The following is a 9,616-nucleotide window of genomic DNA, read 5'->3' on the forward strand; positions in this document are numbered from 1 at the left end:
TGTTGTCTTCCTAGCCCCCCTCCTCATGAGTCTGCAGAGCAAAACTAGAAATCCACAATTAACAACCTACGTGATGAAAAAAAAAGATGGGAATGTGTTTAAAAAAATTATTGGCCTGGTAAAACCACATCTCTTGTCACTATTTCCTTCTGGATGTTGTTAGGAGAAGCACTTACCAGATTACAGTCAAACACATCTGGAGTGGTCCAATCTAAGTCTTGATTATCCTAACCAGCTCCGCTCCATAATAAAGCTGGGCATGCAATCACTCTGTATGCTTGTGCTGTTGGCTCTGCGATTCTCCTCCTCCTCCAGAGTCCTGGCACTGGAGTGGAATTTGATCTGATGGATAGGAGTCTCAGGCACAAACAACAGTGTTGCCACGGAGACTTTGGGGCGATAAGAGGCTGTGCCAGAGCAAACTAAAGTTGTGGAAAGTGTGTGATCTTGTCTCCTTAACGCATCGCTGCATGTTTGGTTTTGTGGGTTGAGCACGTGTCTTTTTTTTTTTTTTACACAGCAAATGTAAATCCATGAGGGCCTTAGTCTCCATCAAATGCTCACGCCGCAGGAGTTCCATTAAAAATACATTGCTCACCTTTAGAAGAAGTGTTGAGGAGAGGGCTGATGTGGTTTCATCGACATTACCATCTATATTTCTCCTTAGTATGCGGCCTTTATTGGCTTTGGATGTCTCGTGTCTCTGTAAGGCTGGTGTTCTCAGGCTTGACGAGCCTGAAGTTTCTCCCGTGGCTGGGCCTCTTTGATTAAGAATGAGAACTCAGCAAAGGGGCAAGAGGCATCGCTCCACTTTATTCGCTGCTCATTTCCTCCCATTCAACCGTTATTCTCGTCAACAAATGCAGCTACCTCATCAATGAAGCACCCCCCCCCCCACCATCACCCCTCCAACCACCCTCCCCCATTTGAAACCCCATTAGCCTAGCTCCCCATTTATCCTCCCAGTTAGATTTGTCTGTGCATGTTCAATCTAATCTAGTTATGCATTCTCTTTCTCCATCCTCTTTGAGATACCATCGGCTCATGCTTGTGTACATCCCCCGCCCCCAATATTTTGAGGCTCATTTCACTTGGTGGAGACATGCAATGATTGCCTGTCGGTCGATCCTGAATTCAGCGTTCTGGAACCTTTTCATCCGGGAGTGATTTAGACTAGAGGACTATGTGTGTGTGTGTGTGTGTGTGTGTGTGTGTGTATGAAAGAGAAAGAAAGAGAGTATATGATATGTGGGTTTGTACCCAGTATAGCTTGGCATTGGCTGCAGGCTGGAGCAGGAGTGCCTGAGGCATGTGCTATTAAAGCTGTGTGTGTTTGTGTGGTGTGTATGTGAGTGTGTGTGTGTGTGTGTGTGTGTGTATATGTGTGTGTGTGTGTGTTTGTGTGGTGTGTGTGTGTGTGTGTGTGTGTGTGTGTGTGTGTGTGTGTGCGTGTGTGTGTGCGTGCGCACGCGCTGCACAGTGTGGCTAAACTACAGAGCATGGCCCAGACAACACCAAGGTTGGGAACTTGATATCCAACCAGCCAATGAAAAGGTATTCATATTCTGCAGCCATAACTTTGGTTTACACCAGGGGTCTCCAACTTTTTTTTGAGAATGAGGGCTACCTGGGACCTGAAATCATATGAAGGGCTACTCATTTGCAACAAACAGACCCTCACCCCTCTTTGTGAGGGTAATCCTCATAATACTGTATGTGATCAATATGATGTAGGCCTATAGTAATTGATGTATTAAGTTTGGTCATATATTCAGTTTGGTAATTTCAAAGCTTGCATGGGGTTTTGCAAAGTTTGAATCCAGTCTCCTTTTTTTAGATCAACAAAAATGCAATCCTTATGCGCAATGTATAATTTAGGTTACACGTTTCAGCATTACCCATCATTAAGATTTCAGAAGCTGTTTAAGTTATGATTTCAATGGACAATTCAGTTTTAATATCTCTACAGCAATCATCATCACCACCCTAAATTATGAAGACACCTTTTACAATTATTGCACATCTGAAATATTTCCATGGTTTGGTCATTGGAATGTGAGAATCCGGAGGATACCAGATAGAGAAATGCATTTATTCCCTCATTCTCAAAAAGGTTGTTTTTCACCAGGTAATTCACAGCCCTATTTCATCAACCCACAAGATTTTCAGTGCTATACACTATAGGCAGTTCAGAGGAGACGAGGCCCATGCGCTAAAGCAATTGTTTTTCAGTCCTTGAACGATCATCCACGAACCCTATGGCCCGGACACAGAATTGCAACAGAACTTTTGCAAAGATGTACTTCCATTGGATACACCAGACGAGCAAGCTTTTTTTCTCTACGCTTACTGTCTACGCATGCGATCAGTGTGTGCACACTCCGCTTCTGTTCTTGTTTAGAGAATGAATGGGGAAAGGATTCGGAGCCAAAGGCTAAAATTTAACCTGGCTACAATTTGTAAAATATCACCACTATCAGGTTAATGTTACAAGTGTATGTTAATTCGTAAAAAGGTTCTGGTCTACAATCTGATATCTATTAAAAACTTCACAATGTACAGAGGTGGAAAACTCCAGCTTCAGTGAGTAAAAGTCTGACCGTGTATTGGTTCTACCTGTGCACTTAGCACAGTTGATCTCATCAATTAGCTGCTCTACCTAGCTGAAGAGTTGTGCTAATTAGAATCAGTTAGTTTCAATGAATGGTTGGCACAGATATGTGGTAGGACTTTTTACTCACTGAAGCTGGAGTTTTTCACCTCTGACCATGGAGGATGTTTTTAGAGAGTGATCTACGGTCGCCTCATAGTCGTCCTACGTCGAGCTACCTAGTGCCCATGGGCACCATGTTGGAGACCCCTGGTTTAAACAGTGCATAGAAATGGAAGGGACTAGAGTCCCAGCTGACCCTCCTTAACCATGAGACGCATTAATAACACACATAGAGAGACACCCAAAACACAAGGACAAGGAAAGCCTCAGGCCGTTCCCTATGAGCCGATTCATCCATCACTGAATCTCCTTGCTCTTCCTCCATGGCTGCTGTGCCGTGACTGAGATAGCAGACGGTCTACTGAAGTGTGATTGGACATAGTGTACTAGTGCGGCCCTGCTTCTGTTATGGTGAGTTTCTGCAGTATTACTGTGTGCTGTGATGTGATATCTACTGTACACACTGAAAGATAAAGATACAGAGAGGTATGCTGAGAGACTTTGCCGAGATGTGCACATTACTGTGTGAAGTTATCTACTGTATGAGAGATGTGAAATGTTTATGTGAGAGATGTGAAGCGTTACTATGAAAGATATAAAACATGTGAGGTTGTCTGTGAGACATATGAAACGTTTCGGTGAGAGATTACTTTAAGAAACTCATGTGAAATGTTACTTTGTCAAATGTGAAACGTTACTGTGTGAGATATACAATGTTTCTGTGAGAGATGTGATACGTTACTGAGAAGCCTAAAGACTGTGAGAGATATGAAAAATGACCTTGAGAGAAATGAAAGGCGATTGTGAAGGCCCTGATGTCTAAAGGTATAACCAAAGTTCGAGTGCAGGGCAGACCGAGAACAGAGTGGGCTCAGAAAAGAAAGCGTAAACAGAATCAATCTCAGTCCTCTGTGCTACTAATGGAGCGGCCCATGCAGACAGAATATTTAATGATGGCGGACCCACTTAGTTGTTTGTTTTGACGGTTGTTTTTGAAAAGTTGGCAGCCAAAGAAATGACCCTCTCCCCTGGCTATACTCAGACCTTCCTATCACAACTGCCAAGAGTTCATTTACAGGTTTACAGATGGACCTCATCTTTTCACTGTTCATTCAGAATGACAAAGGGTGTAAGACTGCTGTCTTTAATCAACAAAAAAACACTGTTATATTCTCCAGTGCTGGTAGCCGTTTCTAAAGAGCTCTAATATATCAGGTTCAGAAAACCTGATGTAGAAATAGATTTGATTGCCGCTGTCGGTGGCTTGTTAAAGGTATACTATGCAACGTTTTTCAGTTAATCAATTCATTTCATACTGTATGATTGAATGAGTCAATACCGGTCAAACGATGTTTTTCGGCCACCCTAATGGTCTATAGCCGTAGAACCACGCTTGCAACTTCAGGAATCCTCGGGCACGCACCCATGGACCAGGAAGTCTCATGTGAAGTCTCGATCATGCTCATGAAAAGGCAGAGTGACTGATTGAGGACTTTTGTAAAATATACACGCTAAAGCTCAGGGGAAGCTCTGGGGAAGCTCTGCAGAGAAATGTGCAAGCATAAAACGAGAGAAAACTAAAAGCGAAAGCGAAAGCGGTGTTGCAATCGCCAATCCTGCATAGTTTACCTTTAAAGGATTTGGCGGTCCACCATTCGACAGATGTGCAGAGATGATAAACTGCACAGCTGTTCTTTTCTCTCTCTTCCTCTATTCCACCTCACACTCCCACACAGACAGACAGAGAGGAGAAGTCAAAACTGAAGGTTTCACAGAGGAGTTTCACCTCAATTAAAATACGTTGTGTTTCTGTGTCACTGCAGTGCACCTTTTCTTAGTCTTACTCTTGCTGGTCTGCTTCATTCTTGAGATAGGTGCATGTCACTCTCCCTCTCTCTGTCCGCCTCTCTCTCTCTCTCTCTCTTTTTCTCTGCCTTTCTGCTCGTGTATGAGTGACTGTGTATATGTGTATATGTGACTCACTGTGTGTGTGAGTGTGTGTGTGTGTGTGCATATTGTGCGGTTTCAGACATATATGTGGGATTATGGACAGCGTATAGCCATACTCGTAATAAGCCTTCCGACTCGCCGGCTCTTGAGAGCACCTTGGACTTGTGCAGCGCCTCTCTCCAAACAAGGTTAGGGCCATTTAATTATGTGCAAAGCAGTGCTAATAAACCAATTAAATTAGTGATCGGGAGATGAGTGTGTGCAGCAGTGGCGCCGGCGGGGATCTCTAACTAATTAACCTGTGCCCGCGGTTCCCTGGCAGTGCGGTGCCCCACGGTGGTGCCCGCATCTGCTTCGGTGGCGGCTCTGACCCTGGCACCCCGTCCGTCCGTCCGTCGTCCGCCACGCTCAAAAATCTCCTCTCTGGGGTGGACGGCTGGCACAGCTCGTTAAATGACACGCACATGCAAGCTCGCTCTATCTGCCATTCTCTCTCTCTCTCTCTCTGTCTCTTTCTTGCCACTTACGGGAAATTTACAACTGAGCCGTCTATTGCAGTGGTTCTCAAAGTGGGGTCCGTGACCCATAGCCAAGGGGTCCGCGAAATAATTTGCTTGAAATGATGAAGTTAACATTTTAAAAAGATGATGCTCTTTTCACCCATAAAACAAGCAAATTGTGTCTATTTGGTCCTACCCACATTAACTTGGGATAGTGGACCCGGCCACAACCTCAGAGAATACGAATGGTTAACTGTTACGGTTATAAGGGGGTCCTCGGAAAATGCTATCCCCTAAAAGGGATCCTTGGAACCAAAAACATTGAGAACCCCTGGTCTATTGTATGATAGAATTCCATTATAGTCAATAAATCATTTTACACCTGCTGCACCCACTTTATACACATTTCCGTCACTAAAAGTAGAGGAATGCATATTTTTACATTTTTAGAGTGTAAGTGACATGTATAAAACGCACAGATAAACTCCTGTGTTAGGCAAATGGTGGCTAAATTCATGTGAGGTCTGTTGGTATGAGGTGCACTGTACATAGCGACAAAATAACGCCTCGAGTGGTTGCCATGTGTTGCATCTGGCCTTGAATGTCTGTACAGGCAACGTCTGGAGAAAGTTGTTCATACAAATATGGTCTCCAGTATCTACACTGCAGTGATTTTTGTTGCCTTAATAGAATGAATAATGCATTAGAGGGGAACATTGAGTCTGCACAACTAAAAAGGTCTGGAGGTGTTTACAGCTGGAGATTCTTCAGCATCGGCAGACCTCCATGATGCTATGTGTTTGAAAAGGCTCAAGAGTGTCTCCCATAAACAAACCATCTCTCCCTCTCACTGTTGAAGGTGCTCGTTGTAGCAGCCTGGGAAACGGACAGGACGACAGCAGCCATCAACACATACATTTTCTACTTCCCACATTGCTTCACACATTACACTGCTGTGTTGTGTTTTCTCCCCTGCGGACGGACGCCACTGTCTGTGTGAACATAACCTGAGGAGAGGAGAGGAGAGGAGAGGAGAGGAGAGAGAGAGAGAGAGAGAGAGCGCAACCCTGTGTGTGTTCTCTGTGTGCCAACCATTAGGAGCCATATGTCCACCATGACCTTGATCATTTCAAACATTCCAAGCCTTGAACTGTTGGACGGTATTACTGGCGTAAAATTTGGCATATACATTATATATGTTGCAATATTAATGAGACATTGCCTCATGCAATGCATATTACAATGGTTATTTAATGAATGAATGAATGAATTAATTAATTAATGCATAAAGGTGTGGGAATACATTAACTGAAAGAGTTCAGTAAAGTTTTCATGTTACCACCTGATTCAAAGAGTGGACATTGTTTATTCACAATCATGATGCATCACACATCTGTACAAAGAGATGTTTTCAACCTGTTGGACTTCTGCAGTGAACTTACAGCTGCAGTTGGCATTCTGTGTGCAACCTCGACTGTTGTGCAAGCCTACACTTCACAGGAGTCGGCTCAAAGCTCAACATATATACACAGGCTTTGTGCAAGCTCTCAGTCATGGAAGCTTATGTTTTTAGGTTTGTCATGTATAGTATACTACTCCTCACTACTCACCATTGTACGCCTGCCTTAAAGACTTGGCTTCAAACCTGTTCTGCTGCGACAAGGTGCCACCATTTTGATGTTCCCGTCCTGTCTCCTCAACCACCTCCAGTTTTGTCTCTGTCCAGTCGTCCAAGAGGTAGACTCAATGCTTCCAGTCATCCAAGGGTCTTTATGCTTCAAGACCTGGACCTATGATGGAACCTATACATCAAAGACAGATGCTTGTTTGATTTTAATTTCTGTAAATCCCTTTGAAGATTACAATGGTTAACATTAACTGCTGCTTCCTGTTAGCCTGGCAAGCCAAACTACACAGAAATGTATAGTCTGGGGTCGGACCATTAACAGAGTTGAAGCCTGTGGGTGGGATGAACAGTTGTCTTTCAAACTGCCTCTGCACATAATAGGCTGTGACCTATCGTAGCGGGTCGGCAAAACGGCAAATACATCCTTCTTTAAAACGAATGACTTGAGTGCTTCTTTCTGCTCAAACTTCAAAGAAAAGCCCAAGTCTAACTCTTCCAAAGCCGATTCAAACGAGCGCGCTTCGTTAGCCTCATCCATCTTTTGTTTTTCTCTATGGTTGTGCGATACGGTCTCAAACCCTTTGACATTCTCTGGTCTCAAACCCAACTCGTGTGTGTGTGTGTGTGTGTGTAGTTAATGTGTAGTGTAGCTAATGTGGCTGGCGGGTGTAGGTGTGTGTGTGTAGTTAATGTGTAGTGTAGCTAATGTGGCTGGCGGGTGTAGGTGTGTGTGTGTAGTTAATGTGTAGTGTAGCTAATGTGGCTGGCGGGTGTAGGTGTGTGTGTGTGTAGTTAATGTGTAGTGTAGCTAATGTGGCTGGCGGGTGTAGGTGTGTGTGTGTAGTTAATGTGTAGTGTAGCTAATGTGGTTGGCGGGTGTAGGTGTGGTCTGCGCTGTTGGCTGAATGGTAATGCTGCGGTGATGACCTGAGAGGGTGACCCCGCACACAGTCCCTCCCACCCTCCACACACACTCTCATTAGGAGACCGGGTTACACACAGTCTCACACATTCACACACTCCCTACACACTCTCTCATTAGGAGATCGGCTTACACACACACACACTCTTATCCATTCCCTACACACACCCTCATTACGAGACTGCACTGGCACTGGAAATACATTAGTAATCTTCAACCCTCTCTGTCTATCTTCTTCTCTCTATCATTGCCTTTTCTATTTCCTCTCTCTCTCATTCCCCTTACATTCCTCTATCTCTCTCTCTCTCTCATTCTCTACCATTGCCTTTCCTGCTCTCTTCCTCTCTCGATGCCATTTTCTACCTTTCTCTTTCAAAATTCAATTTAAGGCTGTTTTATGAGCAGGACTGTTAACATCGCCAAAGCTAGTGGCCATTATATAACAATTTACTAAACCATGTACTTGCATGTTGCAGATTCACAACCAGTATGCCTGTTATTGCTCTATATACTGTATGTGCTGTCATGGGTAGGAGGGAGCATGACCCTTTTAGACAAATTGGGTACCACCTTAGCATTAACTATGTTGAAAATGAACAAAAACGGGAGTTGTGTTACTTTAAATTCAGCAATCGGAATAAGTAATAGTGTGAATATAACATTACATTATTTAAACAGTAATAGTAATAAAAGTCTGTATATCTTGGTCTCACACACCAGCATTCTTCACCTTTCTTTACTTTTCTCTCACTGTGTCTCTCATTATCTTTCCTTGTCCTCTCACACCCCATCTCTCCATCATTCTCTACCTTTATTGGTATTGTTCTCTCCATCATTTGGCACCTCCATATTTCTCTTTCACTGTCTGACTAGCTCTAGTTCTGTCTGCTATCTCTTTGTCTCATTCTCTCCCCAGGCTTTGTGTGCTATTGCAGTGATTCCTTGACTTTGCTTTAGTCTCTCTCGGCTTATCACTTATATTGTGTCATTCTTTGCCTCTGTATTTCTTTTTTACTGTGTCGTTCCTCTCCTACTCTCTTTCCTCTAACCCGCTGTTGCTGTCTTTATCTGACTCCATCTTGTGTTACTGGAGCAGTTTGTCTCATCAGTCCTTCAGTTATCTTTCTCAATGTTCACCAATCTCTCTGACTCTGACCACCCAACACACACACACACACGCACGCACGCACACACACACACACACACACTCATACACACTTTTGTGAGTTATTTATGACCTTGTGAAGACAAAGAAATCATTGAAATACACACTCCCAGTCCCTAATACATGGGTCACACCCGATAATTCCCTTTCCCAAGACAAAGCAGCCTGCTCTGCTGGCCACATACGAACAGAGACGGTCCTAATCTACGCTGGCCACATAAGAACAGAGACGGTCCTAATCTACGTTCATCCCTGATCTGGTTCAGCGGCAGGTCAGGTTACAACTAGTGCTGTGCGATACTATGGTATATATCGTTGTACGACAGAAAAATGTCTATCGTACGATACAGTCCTCTACCGTTTATATCGTAATTTTAACTTGTGTGGCTGTGACTGCTCAGACAATTTAACTGCAGGTGCGTTGCTGCTTCTGGCAGCGGGCAACGTAAACTTAATTTACTGACTCGGGATGGGTGGCCAGGCAAATGGCAGCTAATAGTAAACAAATTAAACTTTTTTGACGTCGGCATAAAGACTAGTGTTGCACGGTGCACCGATACAACAAAAGTATTGCAATACCCTGAAATTAAAAACACCTAATGTTAGCCTACTTTACAATACGTTTTATGACTGTGTTCTTCTGAAGAAGCTGCGCGCGCAAGGCAGGTCTCCCCTAAAAGCTAGCCTGTGGCTGTGCGTCTTTCCCCCCCTCACACACACTGGTATGCACAGCAGTGCT

Source organism: Sardina pilchardus, chromosome 12 (genome assembly GCF_963854185.1).
Source record: "Sardina pilchardus chromosome 12, fSarPil1.1, whole genome shotgun sequence".
Classification (NCBI taxonomy): Eukaryota; Metazoa; Chordata; class Actinopteri; order Clupeiformes; family Clupeidae; genus Sardina; species Sardina pilchardus.